Here is a 20052-nt window from a genome sequence, read left to right on the forward strand (position 1 = left end):
TTGAGTAACTTGCACTCTACAACCTATGAGAATTGGTGGGGGCAGATTTTTTCCCAGGGCTGTTAATCTTGGGATACCAGGCATATGGCATTGTTCTAGAACAGTGCTGATGAGTTCCAGTGTTCAAAAAAAGCAGAGGGGTGACTATTGGCCACACACCCTGAAATCTGTTCTCAGCAAAACAGTTGGAGAGAATTAATATAATTCTGTTGCTGAAGAAATAAACCATGAGTGTCATTAACAGAGTGCAAGTGATGTTACAAAAAACAAGTTGTTCTCACTACAAGCCTGATGAAGGTGACTGTAGTGAGATTTAGGTAAGGGGTATTTGATTTAGTGCTATATGTTTTTGTCTGGAGTAACATGATACAGTATCAGTATGTAAAAAGGATTAAGAAGTATCTAACTGTTCTCAGGGAGCAATTCTTGATCAGATTGATCAGGAAGTCCCTGCAAAGCACAGATGAAAATCAGAAGAATAGCATATACAGCAGCCCTATTCATACTCTTCTAAGGCATCTGCTTTTAGCTACTGCTAGAGATGAGATACTGTATGAGATCAACCTGCTGTTTGGTCCAGAGTGGAAACTGGAGAAAGAGCAGAAAAGAACCACAAAACTTACCTGACAGGCTGAGAAAACTTTTTTAAAGAGAAACTTTTAAAAGCTTTATATTTTCAGCTTAGGGAAGAAAAAAAAAAAAGGCAAAAGATTCTGTGAAGACTTAATTATAGTCTGTAGGTATTGTCATTATATGTTAAAAGGTTCTTTAGTCAAAGAATGTCAGATGGAAGCTGAGGCCAGTCATCTGAAAGAGAAAATAACAGCATTTTTAACAATGAAAGGGACTAACGGAACAAACTGTTCAGAAAATTGGTAGAGTTATCAGCTTTTGATGTCTTCACATCTAGACAAATAAAAGCTGTTCTAGGAGATATGCTTTCACCAAACACAATGTATTAGACTTCATTCAGAGTAACTGGGAGAAATGGAATGGCTGGTGAAATAAAAATCAGATTGATCTCCTGGGCCTTTTTCTTAAAACTCTGCGATTCCATAAATCTTATTCTACTCAAATAAAAGTTTGTTGGATGGGTGTTTCCATAAGGCAGAGTTGTAAAAATACACAATGTAATTCACTGCTGAGGAGTTCCAGCCTTCTAAGCCATTTACAGAAAGCAAAGGCAAATGGACAATGTACTTTTAAATCGAGGGAAGAACTTTAAATAAGTAAATGTGAGACTTCACGGCTTTTGTAAGAAAACTGAGCAGATAAGTCATTTTCCACATGACAAAGGTTAAAACTATACTAAAATTTCTTGTTGAAGACAAGGTTTCACCATACTTGGAGATATTCAAAAGACGTGTAGATGTGCTTAGAGACGTGGTTTAGTGGTAGACTTGGCAGCGCTAGGTTAATGGTTGGATTTGATGATCTTAAAGGTATTTTCCAACCTAAATGAAAATGATTCTATGGTTCTAAAAAGGCAGTATTTTTCTCTTTAGAAGGTGGAAAAGTTATTGTTACAAACAGGATTTTTAACTGGGCAAAGTTTCTTAAAAGTTTCCTCGCCTGTTTCTTATGGAACTTAGTGAGCAAAGGAAGGATTTACCAAGTGTGAATCTGCATATAAGCAACAGCCATACATGAAGTTCTTTTGATTCACTGGTAAATCATCATCTTCTTTAGAATCACAGAATCATTTAGGTTGGGAAAGACCATTAGGGTCATCAATTCCAACCATCACCTAACACTACCAATTCCACCATTAAACCATGACCCTCAGTGCCACATCCGCACATCTCTTACATATGCGTAGGGGCGGTGACTCCACTGCTTCCCTGGGTAGTCTGTTGCAATGCCTAACCACGCTTTCCATGAATAAATTCTTCCTGATATCCAGTCTAAACCTCCCCTGCCACAACAAGAGGCTGTTTCCTTGTGTCCTGTCTTTTGACACCTGAGAAAAGAAACTGATGCCCAGCTCCCCACAACTTTCTTTCAGGTAGCTGTAGAGAGCAATGAGGTCTTCCCTCAGCCTCCTTTACTCCAGACTAAACAAGCCCAGTTCCCTCAGCCATTCCTCATAAGTCTTATTTTCTGGGCCCTTCACCAGTTTTGTTGCTCTTCTCTGAACATGACAGCAACTCAGTCTCCTTCTTGTAGTGAGGGGCCCAAAACAGAACACAATATTTGAGGCGTGGTCTCACCAGGGCTGAGTACCGAGGGACAAATCACTTCCCTAGCCCTGCTGACCACACTATTTCTGATGCGGGCCAGGATGATATTGGCCTTCTTGACCAGCTGGGCACACTGATGTGTCATGTTTGTGTTTTCCTTCAGGTTGTTTTCTGTGTACATATTTACTCTACTGAAGAAATCAGACAGCACTCCTTAACCTGAAGGAGGAACTTCTGGTCTAGGATGGCTCTCAAGAACCAAACCACATTTTTTTTCAGTAACAGAGTACTCTGTAAAAGCATGGATGAAGTCTAAAGTGGCTGGTTTTCAACTCTCTCATTGTCTAGGGATGACACTGAGTTTGCAAGTCCTGATGGAAATTCATTTTGTTCATGACTTATAATTACACTTGGTTATTGTATGTAGTTTTATCAGTAATGTGTTTCTTTCTGTGTTTGAAAACTTTCTGTACATCTCTTGCAAACTGATACCTCAGTGTAAGCAACAGCACACCTTTGAATAATATATGATTCTTTTGATATGTCTTTAATACATGTAAAACAGCCTTCAGAATAGAGAGTAGTTTAAAGTAACACTTTTGTATTCACTTTCAATCCTATTGTCATTAGAGAACCTGAAACGTCTTAAATTGCAAGTCCAGGTTGAGCACAGAGGTTACAAGTTTCCCTGATGCCTTTTCATTAGTTCTGGCTGTGCCTTGTAGTTTAACAGTTGTGCCTGTGCAAAGCTTCTTCACCCATGTTGCAGCTATTTCCACCTTGAAATGTATTTTGTGTTTTTAAGTACTTTGTCCATTCCATGGACAGAAAAGGAGGGAATAAATCTAAATAACCTCGTGACTTTCTAACCTCGAGTACGAAGTATAACTCCTGTAAGTTGTATTTATTAGCAGCATTTTATGGCTACATTGTTACATGTTAAAATACAAAGCCCAAGGTTAGTTATTTAAGAAAAGTTGATTTTCGAAGAAAGAGGAACTATTGAGCTCAACAAGAGAAGTTGTTTAGAAAGCTGGAAAATCAAGCTGTGGTAATTTGCCTGAGAAATTTTATATTTTTTTTCCTCCTCTTATTGAACTTTTTTTTTTTGTCTTAAAGCATTTTCTAGAATGAAGAACAATATCCTTTTTTATATGTAAGAAAGAAGGTAAGTATTGTGGTGAGCATCAAACAACAAGTCTGTCAGATCTGAAAAAGTAACAAAGGATGCCTACCTCCGTATGCCATACTTACTGGGAATAATGACATTTCCATTTTCTATAGGGAAACCCTATTCAAGTGCTGCAAATGACTTAATTTGGAAAAACAGAGGAATAATGTTCAGCCAGGAAAGTGGAAGATGTTTTGTATGGGTGCAGGAGATAAGAATATGAGTAGGGAGAAATCTGTAACATGGTGATAAAACCTCTTTTCATTGAAAGAACTGTAAAGCTATAACTTTGACACAAGTCACTAATATAAATGCATCAGATATTGTATATTCAAAATTATGAAATTGAGTCAGCATTTAGTATCTATTAAATATACAGGCATATAAAATACTAGAGTAATTTTCATATGGGGTAAGTAGCAATATTTTTAGATTCTTTGGGGTTGACTAATAGAGTTTTGGTGACCAAAGAGGCCCAGAATGAATTGCTGTGAAAATAATTATTTTTGCACACTCTCTGCTTGATTGAACACACAACCCAACAAGTTTTCAAGTCCACCTTTACTTTGAGAGAGCTTGTGAAAATGCTTTGCTGATTAAAAGAACCTTGATTTGTAAGCCTTGTAATTCATTGCTTTTGGCACTGAATTTTCTAATAACAAAGAGACTGATGAGCTTAGGTTATAAGAGTTGGGGTGCTTTATGCTGAACAATACGGAAGCTAATGCTATTACCTTCACGGATATTTGGTGCTGGTGCTGTTGCAGTTGCCTGTGAAAGAACAGAACATCAGTTTTGGAGAAAAAAATTGTCCCTGGCAGGGAAGAAAATAATATCTGGTTCAAATACATTTCACAAGGACACGATGATTAAGTTACACTAGGAAGCACAGGGCACAAAGTACATTTTGTTTTTAATTATACATGCACAGTCCATTGAGAACATAAAGGAAATAACAAGATACTATCTGGATTATTTTTTTTTCTACAACACTGATTTATGTGCAACAATTTACTGTAGCTTACAATCTACTGTTTGTGTCTTAGATTTAAGGTCTAGAAAAAATTGTTCAGTCAGTCCCCTCACAGTCTGTTCCCCCTGTGCTAGAATCGGGGGGCCCCCTCCCTCCCACCGCCTTATCTCTTGCCAGGAAGTGGGTTGCTGAGGGCAGACGAGGGACAAACTGCGCTTCTACAGTCCTGCCGGTTTATCTTGCTGTAGCCTGAGCTGGTTACTAGCTGTTGTTATAGTCTGCCCAACTTCAGCCCTGTGGCTGAGGCCCAAAGGCACCCTTGCTTGGGACAAAATGGCTTTATTTGCAGTTGAGTCTACTGTAGGAGCTGTGGGAGATTCAAGCCTTTCAAGGGATTTCGGAGGTCTTAAGCTAGATACCTGCAGCAAGTTTTACTGAACTGCATGTTCCTATAGGTATATAGTCCAGGTGAATGTAAGTGTATTTTCATGAGAATAAAAAAAGGACATTTGAAAACAAAAAGACATTTGAAAACAAAAGTATCTGCCAAATTTCGAATTTTTGCTCTTAAGCATGGGTGCCAAATGTTTTTAATTATTGAAATACAAAATCAAGGATAAGGTATTATATACTTTAAACACAAAAAAATTATTCAGCTGAAGTTTTCCTCAACAAAGCAGACCAAGGAGTAGATTCAGCATGGAAACTTTCAGCTCAAACAGTTATAGTTTGACAAATTTAAAAGCAATTGAAAGCAGGCTATTATAATAGGAAGTGCTGGGCAACCTAAATTGCAGGCAGGTCTGCAGGCCCAACCTGTAATGTACCGCATGAGGAGAGTAACTTGTAAGGGTAAGATTATAATTTATAAAAGTAGGTGGAAAAAGAGTTTCTTGGTATAAATATTTATACCAATATTTATAATAAATATTATAATATACAATATAAATATTTATACATAGATATATAAATATTTAAATATTTTAATGTCAAAGCTCTGAATTTAAACAGATTTTTTTTTTTACAACATCTATTTCATTAGATAGTTTTGTATCATTTAGATTTTGGTCAATGGTAAGACCTGCTGAAAAATTCCCTCAGACATCTAACTGAAATCTTACTGAAGAAAATTATTACTTTTTAATAAATTATATTACTACTGCAATGCTTACAGAAATATCCCTTTCCATAAAAAGTGGAGGTTTAATAGAACATTCAAATTTAGAGATTAATTTTACTGTGATATGCATAAGATATGTTTTCAGATGACTATTGTATGGAATTAATCATCAGCTGAGATTCATTGACATAGCTCTGCTACAAGTCAGTGGAGCTATGTTACATGAGCTGTCTAGTCAGCTTGGGTTAGCAGGGTAAATGAACTGTGAGGATCATCAAATATTTAAATGTCTTCTAAGGTAACTCAGTGGTTAACTTTAAAAAGAGAAAATATAGTGTTTTCATATAATGGCCACATTTACCTTGTCCGTCACATTATCTAATTGATGCATATTAGGACTACCTCTGGTTTCTCAATTACACCTGAAATCTCACACTGTGTGAAGTGCTGTAAAACATAAACTTGAAAGACATACAGATACCCTTTCTCAGTTAGGGAAGCTGCCAAGGCAATTATTTTGAACAATTGTATGCTTACAGATTGATCGAGGTAACAACTGTCTCCCAGAAGCAAACCCACAACATAACACGACGAAGGCAGAGCTGGCAACTCTTTGTGAGAACAACTATTGACAGGGCTGCTGCTGCTGCAACAAAAATGTGCTAGGTATCCTTGTGGCTTCTCCTCTACACATAACACTTGCAGACCTGGGTAGAAGGATGTCGGGCTGACGGATGCAGATACAGATGTCTCCGACTAAGAAAGGAGTAATGCCATGGGCAGGAAAGCAGCTTACCAAATGACAACAGTGCGTACTTCATTGCAAGATGTGTTGAAACTAAAAGTAGAATGACACTTGACTGTGTAGTAATTATAGGAGTAAACAGGAAGGTGATTATAATCTTTAACTTCAGAGTTAATCCTTCATTGGTAATAAAATCTGATACCATGATGTTTAACTTTTGAAAGTGGAAACATGAAATGATATCAGCAGGACTATGAACTAGAGTAAATCAGATATTAGTGTGAAAAGTTAAGTTTGTGTGTGTTTATAAGCAGGATGTATAAGAGGATAAGGTTAAAAATGTTTATTGCTTTGGAAGGGTGGAGGTGGAGACAACTTTATTGGAAGGCTTGTTTTGTTTCCAGATATATAAGATCTTTAATTTTATTTATCCTGGTGTAATATGATATATCAGATAACCTTCTCCAGTTGTTCCAGGGACACTGAGTCATAACAGACCTGGGTTGTCCAGTGTGATTAAAGGAAGGCAAAAGTAGTTCCATTCCTGTTGCCAAAAGTCTTGCTAAGATTTTTTTGGTGGAGCTCGTGGTGCTGAACAAGAATGCCAAGTGGCATGCTGCAGGGAGGCAAGTACCCTCACTGAGATATTGGATGGAGTGGTTTCCCAGGCTGGTCACAGCAAGTTATAAATAAATTAATCCTGAAACCTGTGGTCTCTTCTTCTTTGGACTCCCTTAGTAAGTCTATAGCACTTTTGCATACAGTGCATTTGTCTGTTAGACATGCATATTTTAAATTTATTTTTCGTTTCTTCTGATTGCAGAAGCTAGAAAGTTGTACAGCTAAGTAAACCAAAACAAGGTCTTCATATGCTTCGCTCAGATATTAAATCTTGAATTTTCAAGTACACTTACATTATAGACCAAACTTCATGATTTAGTCATCTAGTTTTACATGATAAAGAGATATATATTTTAATGGTATCTTTTTAAAAATCAGACTTAGGTTAGCTTGTCATTTGGGACTGCACTTTAGTACCACCAGTGTAATTATCATATAGATTATTTACACTCATTTCAGACAGCCTATGATTATTAATAGCTAAATTTATGTATTGCTATTGCATTAGTTATTTCAAAAGTATCACTGAAACTATGATTTTACAATGCTTCAAAAGTATGGAGATGTTAATAAGCACCAATTAGGAAGGGTTGCTATTTGCTGCTCACAATGTAAATATTTCTTCATGGTGCTGACATGTGAGTGTAAAAGATGAGTGTTCCGTTCAGCTCTTCAGTATGCACATGAAGATTTACCAGGAAGGTCTGAAAAAACAGCTCACTTTTTTAGCATAAGCAACAGCCTTTCATTCTGTCATGTTATATGCATGTATTTGTGATATGAATTGAGAAACAACCCTTGAAGAGCGTTTCTTGTAGGCTTGGCTGAACTGAACAATGCTTTGTTGGAGCTGGGGTGGGTGGAAGATGGAGGAGGAGGGCACAGAAAGGGGTACCAGAGGCATGATCCTGCTCCCATGTTAGTCAATGAGAATTTTACCACAGAAGTAGAGGCCTTTTTGTGTGAAAAGGTTCAGTCCTGGTAAGTTGCTTCTTATCATATAGTTAAGAAAGCAGCTCATAAAGATGCTGCATATCAGCAGAGATTTATAAATATAGGCTTTAATACACAAGCCAGACATACAGATCTGTAATTGTTTGCAAATCTGCATGAGAATAGTTTGAGTTGGGGAACTCTGACTTCTCATACCTCAGACACCTCTGTCTCGAGTCTAACTTCACACAGAGGCTTATTGTCCTGGACAGAGTATGCTGCTGCATTTTCCAGTGTCCTCAGCAGGATGTTTCATGGCCACTTGGGCAATGCTGCAGCACTGTGCCAGGGGGACAGTCCTGACACAGGCGAAGATCCCATAGGGAAAAGAAGAAAGGAGGTGGTCATGTAATTGAAGACTATATCGTCAAGGACATACACCAGTGGGTGTAATTATGGTTTAACGTAATTATGCACCTCCTAACCTTATGTACCTTAATTATAGCACCTCCTAACTCTTTGAGTGCTTGCCTTGGAACTCAGTCTGGTGCAGCTCTGCTGGCCTACAAAACGCACCATGGCTGTATCAGCTGTGACCCTCTTATGCTTAAGACAGTTACACGGTTGACGCAAACATCAGTGGTTTTTTTTGTGTGTGTGTATATTTGTTTTTTGCATGTGTTTAACTTTTTTAAACCAGCTAGTGAAGAAATTTGGCAGTCAGCTTAGAAGGAAGTAAAGCCGTTGCTGGGAGCTTTGGCCATCTTTTTTTCCTGGGGAATGAGAGCTATTCAGGAGGGCTCAGGGTAGCAGCTACAGAGCCCAGGAATCTTGGAAGCTTCTCAGCACATTTGGAGCAGATAGCATCATTTTGGAAATTATCCAAACCAAGCGCAAGAGAAAAGCACAGTCCTCAGCTACATTACCTACTGCTGGAGTCGGGTGGTATGACCATTCCCTTCAGCACCCTGCTTGGATGGTCTCCACCATGCTTGCCCCTACCTACCTTTGTGGGAGAAAACCCTTGGCCTTCTCTGAAATGAGCTAGGAAAAATTGTGTGTGTCTCAAGTGTGCATGTGTCTCAAGGGCTCTCTACTGGAATGAAGCTGCCCAGCCAGTTACGTCTATGTCATCGTTGTGAAAGCAGGGAAGTATTCCACCCACTGCAATGTTTTGCTTTTAATGGGAGAACTTAGCCTAACCCTCACGTTCATTTGCAAGCACTTAAGAGCAGTAGACAGGGAGACAGACTATGACAAATGCATCTGGATGATATAATCTTCCAACAGTGTTTCTACAAAGAATAACAAAAACTATGAGTAAAATGAACCCTTTGGATTCCAGCATCTCTAAGAGAAATTCCTGCAATGAACAAGCAACAGAAGCAACTTTCTACCTCTCCCAGAACATTACTTGTCATCTTAAAGGGTCCTGAAAATCCAGGTACATGAGAAACAGCTGTGCAACAACGCAGCTTGAAGTGAAAAACAACAGTTAGGTAACAGAGTGAAAGAGCACCTAGTGCTGTTGAATCTTGCTACGTTTTGATGGGGGGTGGGAGGCACAAAGGAGCCTTATTTGCTCTGCTGTGCAGTGGTCAGGCTGTGTGAGAGCACTGAAGGAAGGAGAGGATCCAGAGGGAACAGGCAGGGACTGATGCTCTGGTGCATAGGACCTTTCACTTACACAGAGGACGTCCCCAGGGACACAGCATTGCTTCAGATGGGGCTCACTGGAGATCAGCTCTGCAGCCCAGCCCTGCCTATTTGCAGCTCACAGTCTCATGAGGCCCTGAAAGAATAATAAGAGATGAACAGAAGAAATTAATATCATTTTTATTATGTTTTGATATGTGTTTAGACTGTTAAAATCCACTAGTAAACCAAGAACACTGTTACAAAATTGTGGACGCTATCTTCCCCCAGATTTCTTCAGAAAATTCATCAGTTTCTTCCAAAAGTGCATCTTCTTTCTGCTAACCAACCATAGCAAAAACCTGTCAGGTTGTATCCGGCCAAATGTTAACGCTGTTGGAAGCAGGGATAATTATGCAATCACTTCACTGGCCTCTGAAGGTGAGTTTTGCATCCAACCTGAAGACACGCAGGCTATTGTGTTTCTAGCAAAGCGTGAAATTATGTATCAGAAATTAAAATTCCCTTCTAACTTCTCTGTCGGTAAAGGAGATGTTGCTGGGAAACGTGAGAGACCTTTGTTGGCTGTTGAAAAGCTGTAGAAGCTGGTGCAGATTACAGCACGCGAACGGGTGCACTTCCTGCTTGGGTGAGAGGTTCCTGGTGAGCGTGATGGCCGGGCAGCGCTGCTCGGGCGAGCATTTCATTGCTTGATGCATTTCGTTGAGACAATTGCAGCATCATAAGGAAAACGCTGGCACTTAAGATGTAAGAGCGTGGCCACTGTGCAGCGTGTCTTTTCAGGTTTCTTCCTCTCGAGTGTCCTGAGACTTGTTGCCATAATGACTCCTCTCCCTTCCCCCTCTTCAGTTCCTTCTGCAAACTTTATTGAGCCATCACTGGGAGCTTCTCTTCACGTTAGTGCCCTTTCTTTCGACTCTGAATTAATTAAGGGTGAAACTGGAACAGTGACTCACAGCAAAAGAGAAGAGTTTCTTATTAGTAATAAGCAAAGAAGGCCACAAGAATCCGCTGTTTCACAGCTCCAACAATGCTCCCCTTTCTTGTGTCATTCCAACATTGATCATCTCCGCTGACTTCCCTCCAGACACTAATCGCTATACTGATGAGTCCGAATTGAACGGATTCACTAGCTGGGGGGGTTTGGGGGGAGCTAATCTCCTAAGAGGTTAAAATGCTAATTATATTGGTAATTACTTTAAAGCTCTTATCCTACTTTTGCCAATGTCCATTTCCATGGTAACAGGAGCAGGTACAGCAGCATTCAGCAGCTCGGAGCTCTTGGCTATGCCAGCGGTGGCTGAGGTTGGGAAGACATTATACAAACTGCACTTATGGATTTTACAAGACTCGAGATATTTCTTTGCCACAGAAGAAATGTGGCCACTAACTTTATATATATATATATATAAAAATAAAATAAAGAGATTATCTCTTTGTGAGCTGTACAGGCTTTTCTAAAGCTTTGATTTTACCCTTAGGTGAGCTGGCAGGTCTTCTAAAGGCTGGGCTGCAGCCAGAGTCCTCAGGGGAAATTCTGTCTGACTCAGCAACTATTTTTTTTTTCTGCAGCCTCTTGGGCTGAGAACAACAGCTCTGCCACTTCCTGACGCTTGGGCCTTGTCTGCTAGGCAAATTTCAAAAAAGAAATTCCCACTAGTGCTTCAAGCGTGTCTGAAATTGTAAACAGACTGTATCTGGACTGTTCTGTCATTGACCTACTGTCAGTGTTAAACTTATTTCAGCCACCATCAGCTGCAGCAAATTCCTAGGTATTTAAGCTTTTAGTGTGCAGATGTGTTTTTTTTTCCCCCCACATATTGTAAATACAAATTGTTTATGTTTTCTTTATGAAACTGACATGACTTCAGATTGTGGAGACTCGTTATTCATGTGCCAGGCAGAACCAGAGCTCTCCCTGACGTTTCTGTGCACTGCAATGGAACTTCTGATCTGATTTTAGTCATAAGCAAGAGAAAATCATAAGGTATTCTACTTTCTGCCTGGGTGAGCTTCAGAGCTCAAAACAAGCTCCAACAAGAGCACACCAACAATGTGAGCAAAAAGTTTTGGCTTTGCAAACAAGTACCTTTATAGGGTGTGTTAAAAATACGGTATCATAATGAAATAAGGATCACAAGGATTCTGCAACACTGATTCCTTTTCCATTTTTCTAGAAATATTAACATCTAGAAATATTTTTTTTCCCTGTGATTAGCACTGGTACACTTTTAAAAGAAAGTTATTTGCTACTTATTACATTTCTTTTTGTTTGATCTAAATTAAGCTTATTCAGTTGTGCAATTGATATTAAATTTCACTCTTAAGCAAGTCTGCTATGCACAGTAAGATGATATCTATCCTGTTTATTCAAAAGAAGTAAATAAGAACAATAGATGAATCACAGATAAAAAAAAAAAGAACAACAGAAAAAAAAAGAAAAAAAAAGAAAAAGGGTGTATGAGAATTTAAGGAGGAACTGGATGGTCATCAGCTTTTAAAATCAGGCACTTATGTCAGAATGTAGGACCTTAAATATTTGCATTCATTATATTTATTTCCTTTTAGTCTTGGCTTTACTTTAATGACACAGCATCACTTTTGTAACTCTACATATCTAAAATTAATTGTAGTTAATGTATGGGTGTGTTTTATCTTTCCTAATTTCAGGAATAAAAAAAAAAAAAGAAAAAAGATTGATTTAAATTCAGAGGACTTTTCCAAGCTAAGAATTATGTCAAGACTGTGAGTTATGATGTCCTCTGCCCAGCAAAATCCTTAGCATACTAGCAAGGGATAAAGCTCAAGTGATGGGTCGTGAGAAAAAACAGGAACCTTGGGCTGTCTAGCAAATGTGGGGACAGGAGAAGGAGGAAGAATTGTGGATAAAAGCCTTCATGCAGGGCTCTTCCTATTTTACTGACAAGTTACATAGTTACTAACCACAGCTAGTCCCTGTATGGGAAAGGGAAAGACACACTCTTGTTTGCAGGATGTTATGCTATAGAGCCAGCCTGCTTTCCTTGGCTCCTTCCTCTCAGTGAAACAAACCATGTTATTGAGCATCAAAGTTTGATAGCCTGTGTACATGGAGGCAACAGTATTAGGCTAAGACATCTTGTGCCATCCTCTTGTCCTCGTTTGGCTTCTTGTTATTTTGCTAAATCCCTTACACACAGAGTTAGAGGCTACTCCTGTGCTTTCTGTGTGGTTGCACATTAGCTGCAGACTGCTTTGTCAGGCAGGGCATGTCTGTCTGACAAACGCTCCAGCTCTGTAGGAGTTCAGCTACAGCAGAGGAGGTTTCTCCCTTGGTTGTTTTGGCCATAATGCTTTACAGAGTTGTTTCTTTTTCCTTTTTTCCTGGGAAACAAAACATGGGAAAACTGATTCTTTATAAATCTCCACAACTGCAAAGACAAAAGTCTACTCTGCATCCGAGCAGGCCAGCTGCAGATCCTGATGCTCCATCTCCCAAAAACTCAGAAAGCTCTCTGCAGTTGGAAAACAAGCAGGGTAAATGAGAGCGCATGATGTTATTTTACATCCTCACAGATGGCTGTCATCCAATTTTCCCTCACAGAGAAATTTAGCAGAGCTTTCGGACCCAGTGTCTCGGGTAAACCAGGGATAGCATACTTAAAAATATCTACATAAAGAAATAGCAGAGTTAAGGATGTTTACCTTAATTGGGTTACACAGAAAACAAAAATGATCTGAAAATGAAATCTGAAAGAAAAGCTTTTCTGACTATATAATAATATATAAATATGAGTATAATATATAAGGCTATATAATAAATATAAATAATATATTCTGCTATTCTTCAGTTGTCTTCTATGGAGAAGGAAAACAATTACAGTCTGGAGACACAGTGTCTAACAAAACAAGCTTGCATACAGTTGGGTTGGAGAAATGGATGGCTGGTCTGGTTTGACTGACACCTGAAACTTTTGTGCAGAGTATTTGTTAATTTGACAGACTCGACTCTAAGTCTTTGTGTTCAAAAGCAGAACTCTTACTTAGAAGTAGCGGAGGCTGATGGAAAGTGGTGGTAACACAGGATGGAGTGGAGAGAGAAGAGCATGAAAAGCAAACAAAGATGTGCTTTAGTGAGGTGGAAAAGCTTATGGGCCAGGGGGATGGGAGAAGGTAAGACCTCTTCTTAGCACGTGACGCTGAGTTCAGCACTTCAGAGAACAATTTCCTTACACTGGCACTCATGTGTAAGTTCCCTTCACAGACACACACCAATAAATGCTATCTAGACCGATCACAAATGAGTGAGATCCTGCTCTGCCCACACTGCAGCTGGTACCCCAGTGAAACGTGATTCCCCTGTTTGTATTTGCATTCATTTGTACCTCCAGTAATGAGGCCCTGGAGCTGTTGTGTGCTGTTGACAAAACCTGAGCTGCTTCTGTCCATGAGTTCATTCTCACAGAATCCTTTTTCTTCCCTTCTTGCCTCCTTGGATGCATGGCATTTTGTACCTTTTAGAGGAAGCTGTGCAACCACCTGTTGTTATTGGCATGCTGAACTGGCAAAATATTTCTTTCTCATAGGCCTGTAGCTGCTTTACAGGGAAGAAAACAGCAAAACACAGCCGTGTTGTGCCCTTACCTACCCCTGAGCAATGAACTGCATCATTAAAGGCTTTTGGAAGGCAGGTGGCATGCCAAAGTCCATGCAAGGGCTGTGCCAGGCTGGATAGTTTTGAATGGCCAAAGAAAGAGTGTGTGATCCTATTTTTGCAGTTCTGCCAGTAAGCTATTACCATAATGTTTAGATGTCACGAGCCTGCAAGTGTGGAAACATATCCGGTTTATCAAGCTGAACTGCCTTTTTGTTTGATTTATCTCTTCTCGTTTCCCTGCTAGGTGTATGCAGTTTGTGGTTTGCCCGTGGCCTTCGGAAGGGAGGAGGGGAGAAGCACAGCAATGTTGCTGTCAGCCAGCAACTCTGGAGGACTTGTTCATCACGTTCCTCGGACCAAAGGTACTACTATTTCTGTCCCCCGAGGCCAGCCACCCTCTGCTGGTCACACCGCAGAGGCCACCAGGCAGCACCACCAGCAGAAGCGATGCTTGGACTGGGCTTGCTGCTGCAGCCTGACGCCGCGCTGGGTAACCAAGCGGCTTCTGTCAGCTACGTTTCCTGCAGGGTTTCGTCAGGTGTTGGCACAAGACCAAGGAGAGTTCAACGACTTTGACAGGTTCCTCTTACGCTACAGTATCTATTATTTGTATTACAATGGCGTAAGGAGTGCTGCTGCACTACAAATACCGAATAAGGGAGGTTCCCTGCCCCAGATTAGGTAGGACCCGAAGCTGGAGGGATTTAGTCTGTGGCAGACGGGGATGCAGAGTTCAGAGCTGCTGAACCCTAGGTCAGTGAATTAACAAGATCATCCTTTCACTCTGAGAACAAGATTGAGAGAGATTTTAGTAACATCAGCCCCCTCCCCTCCAACTAAATTACATTGAATTGCCTGGAACTGTAAAACATTTGGATTTCATTCTGCACATACATTTATTCAAAAAAAGAACAACAAAACACCTCTGATGGCAAAATGTAAAAACACCTCTGGAAATGCCACCTTGTTTGTACAGATACAGCCATGTGTCATTTGTGAGGCTGAAGGTCACACTACTGACTCGTCTTTTATTTTTAATAGCTTCCGTGACATTATGAATACTTTCATAATTAGAATAACTTGTTCCGTGAAGGAGCAGGTGTCCTGGTACTTAAACACACACTCCTGCCCTCGTGAATTCTTCTGCTTAATGGCATCAGCAACAGCAGTTTGTCCTGATCAACAGCTCTGTTTTTGTTCTAGACACCGCTGAGAGCCAGAACAGGTGTATTTTCCTTAAGCAATGGTTTTACTCAGATGGGTTTCTTACAAAGGGCTGGGTGCAGGCAGCGCTGCAGAGCAGTTGCTGGCATTGGGCACTGATGCTAGTCTCAGGATTTCTATTATAAACTTCCCTGACGTTTACGACCTGTCTATGTGAAGGATTGCTTTACACACAAGCAGTACTTGATGAAGGCGAGCCAAAATAATGAATTGTCTTGGGGAAAGAAAAGGTCACAGACAAACGCTATGCTTAAAATATATCTTTGGCAAAGAAGACCAGAACCCAACAGTCTTTAGCTGATCTCCCACAGAAAAACAGCCACAAGCTTTCACTAGATTCTCTTACAGTAGAGGTGGTCCCCCTACTCCTTCCTGTCACCACCATTCCCAAGAGACCCATTTCTTTCTTCTGTACAATATTCTCACATATACCTGCATCTTCTATATTTTGTTGGGTCTGCTGAGGATGGAGCAACAGAGTGGCCCCTCAAAGACCAGGTTCTGGCTGGTCACAGTGCATGTTTGTCTTTGAGTGGGTGGCTCCTTCCTTCCCATACAGACAGAGCTGCCAGGGCTAACAAATCCCCGCATTGTTCCCCTTGCGTCCCCAGAACATGGTGTGTGGGTACCTGTAACTTCATATGACAGCGTGCTTTTCTGGTTGCCTGGCCTGAAGGTGGGGACACATCCTGCCATGGCTACTTCCATACCCTTGGTGGGACCAAAAGTAATCGTCCCCTATCGGTGTGCCTGGATGTGTGCTCAGCATGAGGTGGGGACTACGAGAGGTTTGGTCATGTCAGATTTAGATCCAGTACGTGCCATGACAGGAGCTTTGTCCATGTGTCCCTCTAGTGTCTCCTTAAAAGCCCCTGTGGGCCTGACGTGGTCTCAGAGTGCCTCGTCTCAGCTCTAGACACCAGTTTTTGAGTACATCAGCGGCTGTGTCCAGAAGCTGCCAGGATTGCATAGCACAGCCCTGAGGAGAGAGGGGAGAAAAAAATGACCTAATTGCAATGGGTTTGCTTGAAACTTGCATGTTAAGAATATGAGCTGTGGAAAAAATGTCTTCAACATGTTTGTCGGACTGGATCTGCACTCCCATCAGTATTTGTCACACTGAAGAAGAACATCCATGCTATCCAGTAAAATTAAGTAGTGAGAATAATCTGTCCTACCTCAGCTCTGTAGTACTGCATTGCTGGATCATTTAGCTTATTAGCATGACTTGCATTTAAAGCAAAACTCAGGCAATGAGGATGAGGGAACACAGAGCTGTACTGATGATTAGTGGCCGTCTCCCAGTGTTAACATCTTTCCAGTGTAAGGAACTTCCACTTTCCCTTGGATTTCAAAATCCATTTTTAGTTGCTTGATCTCACACTTAGAGTGTATTATTCCATTATTTTTTCCCTGGTGTTTATAATTTGTCCACATGAAATTCTCTGTAGGTCAAAATCAGGAATATACAACATCTAGACCACCTTCGAAATGCACTTTCTCCCAGAAAAGATTTGACAGATTTGCGGATTATCCTACCTCAGCACATGGCTCTGTACCTCGCAGGACAGGGCTCTGGCGGAGGGGCTGTCAAGCACCAGCACTGCCCTCGGGCTGCTTCATGCCAGTCCCTGCCTGCTGGCTAAGGACAGGGGCAGGTGTCCCTGGTCTGCTGTGCTGCTGCCCAGGCCTTGGTCAGGGTTGGGGTGAAACCTTGCGGCCTGTGCTGGGAGTGGGCAGAAGATGGGCCTGGTGGTCCCGGCCCTGTGATGGTGGAGGCCTTGGGTGCTGCAACACCCCGGCGACACGCATGTCTGCCCCTAGGCCCAGAACCGAGAGGCTGCCCTGGCTGTTGCAACGCCTTTTGTATAAACCCTGCCTGTGCTGGGGGTTGGAAAAGCTCCCCCTTCTTTTCACAGGGAGTTTTAGCTTTGAAAAGTGTGAGTCGGCAGAGAATAAAGTATGCAGATCCTGCTACTGTAGCCAAGATTTCTGATGCCAGCTTTTCTGATAAAGCATATATACCTTTAAAGTCTTGCCTCATTATGCTCGTTATAGAACTATTTGCATGGGGAGACTTTGATTCTGCATGACTGGATAAACTGTTGGCACAAAATTTCTTTTCTTCTTTTCCAAACCATTGTTATAAATGGTATTAGCACTGAATCTTAAATTACCCTGCATATTTGTCTGACAATTCTGTATTGTGTTCTGGACTAAACATGCCTTACTGCCAGACTTTTTTGTTTGTTTGTTTTCAGTCCACTTGTTAAATTCTCTCTGCTTGGAAAATTACACATGAAAAATGGGGAGAAAAGCCTTAGTTATTTTAAATATATAAGTCATTTAAAAATGGAAGATTTTTAGAACACATGTGCCAGAACCAAAGTTCAGTGGGAATGCTGTTATTCATATCTATTGGATTAAAAGAAGTTAAAATATGTTTCTGAAATTCTCAAGCACATGGATATACAGAAAAGAATTATTTCAATAAATTCCTACAATGAGAATGTTTAATAACTGAAGGTGGCAAACAACAGGTAGGAGGCAGAGCACTAAAAATATGTGTTTACCGGTTTGATTATGGAAAACTCGCATACTCTTGAGTATTTTAGGAAAACAAAACATCAACGTGCTCAGGAGTTTCATTAGCTACTTCAGTTCAGCCCATTTTACTTATGTGCAGACTGTTCTGCTTATATGATTGGTTGTTTGCTTATTTATTGCTCACTTCTAGCACACACTTCCCTTAAGGTCTTTTTCTCCTCAAAACCAACAAAATACACCAGTGACATTAATGATGTTTCAAAGATCAAAGAAGACCCAGGACTGGGATGAAGGGGAATTTTAAGCATACTAAAAATTAATCTGAGGTTTTGATTGATTTACAGTATGAGTAGTTGCACAAAGCTGTATCCATGTCTGACACGGATAGAACATGGTCAGTGATCCTGGGTGTTTATCCATGCCGTTTGCTTAGCTTCTAAGACCTTTGCAAAACTCTGCTGTTTGCTCCTGGAGGCCAAGTCTAGCATCACTGATATAGGTAATGGTGGAAACTATACAGTAATACGCAGCAGTTAATAAAGCAGAAAAACAGATTTGGAAAAAAATGCAAAAAAAAATCTCACTGCACAAAGACAAAGGAGCAATAAACATAATGGTGACCTATCTACCTTCGTGCTCCAATCCCTCCTGAACTGAAGTCTAAACGTAGTAGTAAAGCATTAATAGATATTTTTTCTCAAGCCAATAAATGTTAAAATGTATTTGCAAGTGAACTTTTAGTATTTCAGTGGAGCTGAATGATTGAGAAAAATATTCTAGTGTCTCAATTAAATCTGCGGTAATGCTGCAGCGTAACAATGCTATTCCTTACAATATTTGTCACAGGTGATACATGGAATGACTGCTGTATAGATTTAAGGTTTGGAACAGGACTCTGCCTGTTTATCGTAATGTTAAACCTGCCTTCCTGTGTCCTAAACACTTTTTTATGAATAACCTATGAAATCAGATTTCTTGCAATTACACACAAATTTAAGTGTATATTCTGCTTTCTTTCTTCTGATGATCAAAAGAGGAATTCCTGTTCTTGCCACATTACCTAAGTTGCATTAACATACATGCCACAAGCCTGTATTTTAGCCACCATGAAGGACTTATTGATGATTATTGGTGATAAAATGTTGTTCAAATGCTATATGCATCTAGAAAAAAATCTTTTACTGGAGAAAATAGTGCTGGGGCTTGGGTAACAAGACAAACAAATAGAATGGAATTAATGAATTGCTTCTGGCTCTTTTCAACATATCATGTAGCACCCTAACTTCTGAATGACTACCTGGCATTTTACAGTCAAAATGCACCACACAAATGAACTCTAAGCAAATGCAATTATACTTGCACTGCATTATCCTTAGCGTCATTGCACTAAAAAAGCACATTCCTTCTCCATCCTAGCCTAAAGAAAATCAGCTTGTTAAAATCTAAATATCCATTTTCAGTAACAGACCTAAATGAGTCTACCTTTTGCCAACTAGTAATAGGGTTTAGAGATTCATATTATTTATTGCATAGATGCTTATTACTATAATTTTTTAATTTAATTTGAGATCTATGTCAGCAGGAAATTCTCAGCACTAATGGGTTCTCTCAGAATCTCAAGAGCATGGTTTAAATGAGAAAATCCAGCATACCTTTTTTGAAACAAAATCTTAAATTCTGGGAAACGTAAGATAAAACTTTTAAAATCTCATATTTGTTATGAAAAGTTAAGCTAACAATAGTAAAGTCATAATTGTTTGGGGTTTTCTGGATGAACACTAATGTAATATGCATAATAGTGAACTTTTTCATAACTGATAACATTTTTAACTGGAATTTTGGAAATAAGAGAATCTTCTGATGATTTTACTTTGTTCAGAGAGTAGGCTAGTCTATCACCTTTTCCATATGAAGTTATCTGAGTTGGAGGGATGGTTGTTTTTAATGAGATCTGGCTGCCATTTTTAGAGCTTCTTTTGAGAACATTTTTTAGAGAAATAAATGTGGACATACAATAAAAGTTCATCTTTGACCTTTGTTCTAGTATGTTCACCAGATATGGTAGTTTTTAAACTTCTGCATTTGCTCCTTTTCCCTACACCATCAATCTGCTGCAAGGCAGTAACTGTTTTCTATAAGCACATGACACATGCAAAACTTTCTCTTTCTCTTTCTGTAAAATAATAATGTATGCTGGAAATAAACAGCAGATTGAATTCACACGGCCACAGAGCCTTAGAAACTCA

General features: G+C 39.9%; 1 long non-coding RNA gene across 1 annotated transcript; it reads right to left on the minus strand.

The window, feature by feature from the left end:
* Positions 1 to 3557: 3557 nt before the first annotated feature.
* On the minus strand, positions 3558 to 17597 carry LOC136789102 (uncharacterized). The gene is made up of 3 exons (XR_010827906.1): positions 16799 to 17597; positions 9431 to 9535; positions 3558 to 4122 (listed from the first exon to the last, which is right to left on the minus strand). It is a non-coding gene; the product is annotated as an uncharacterized lncRNA (long non-coding RNA).
* Between the last annotated feature and the right edge of the window lie 2455 nt (positions 17598 to 20052).

Source organism: Anser cygnoides, chromosome Z (genome assembly GCF_040182565.1).
Source record: "Anser cygnoides isolate HZ-2024a breed goose chromosome Z, Taihu_goose_T2T_genome, whole genome shotgun sequence".
Classification (NCBI taxonomy): domain Eukaryota; kingdom Metazoa; phylum Chordata; class Aves; order Anseriformes; family Anatidae; genus Anser; species Anser cygnoides.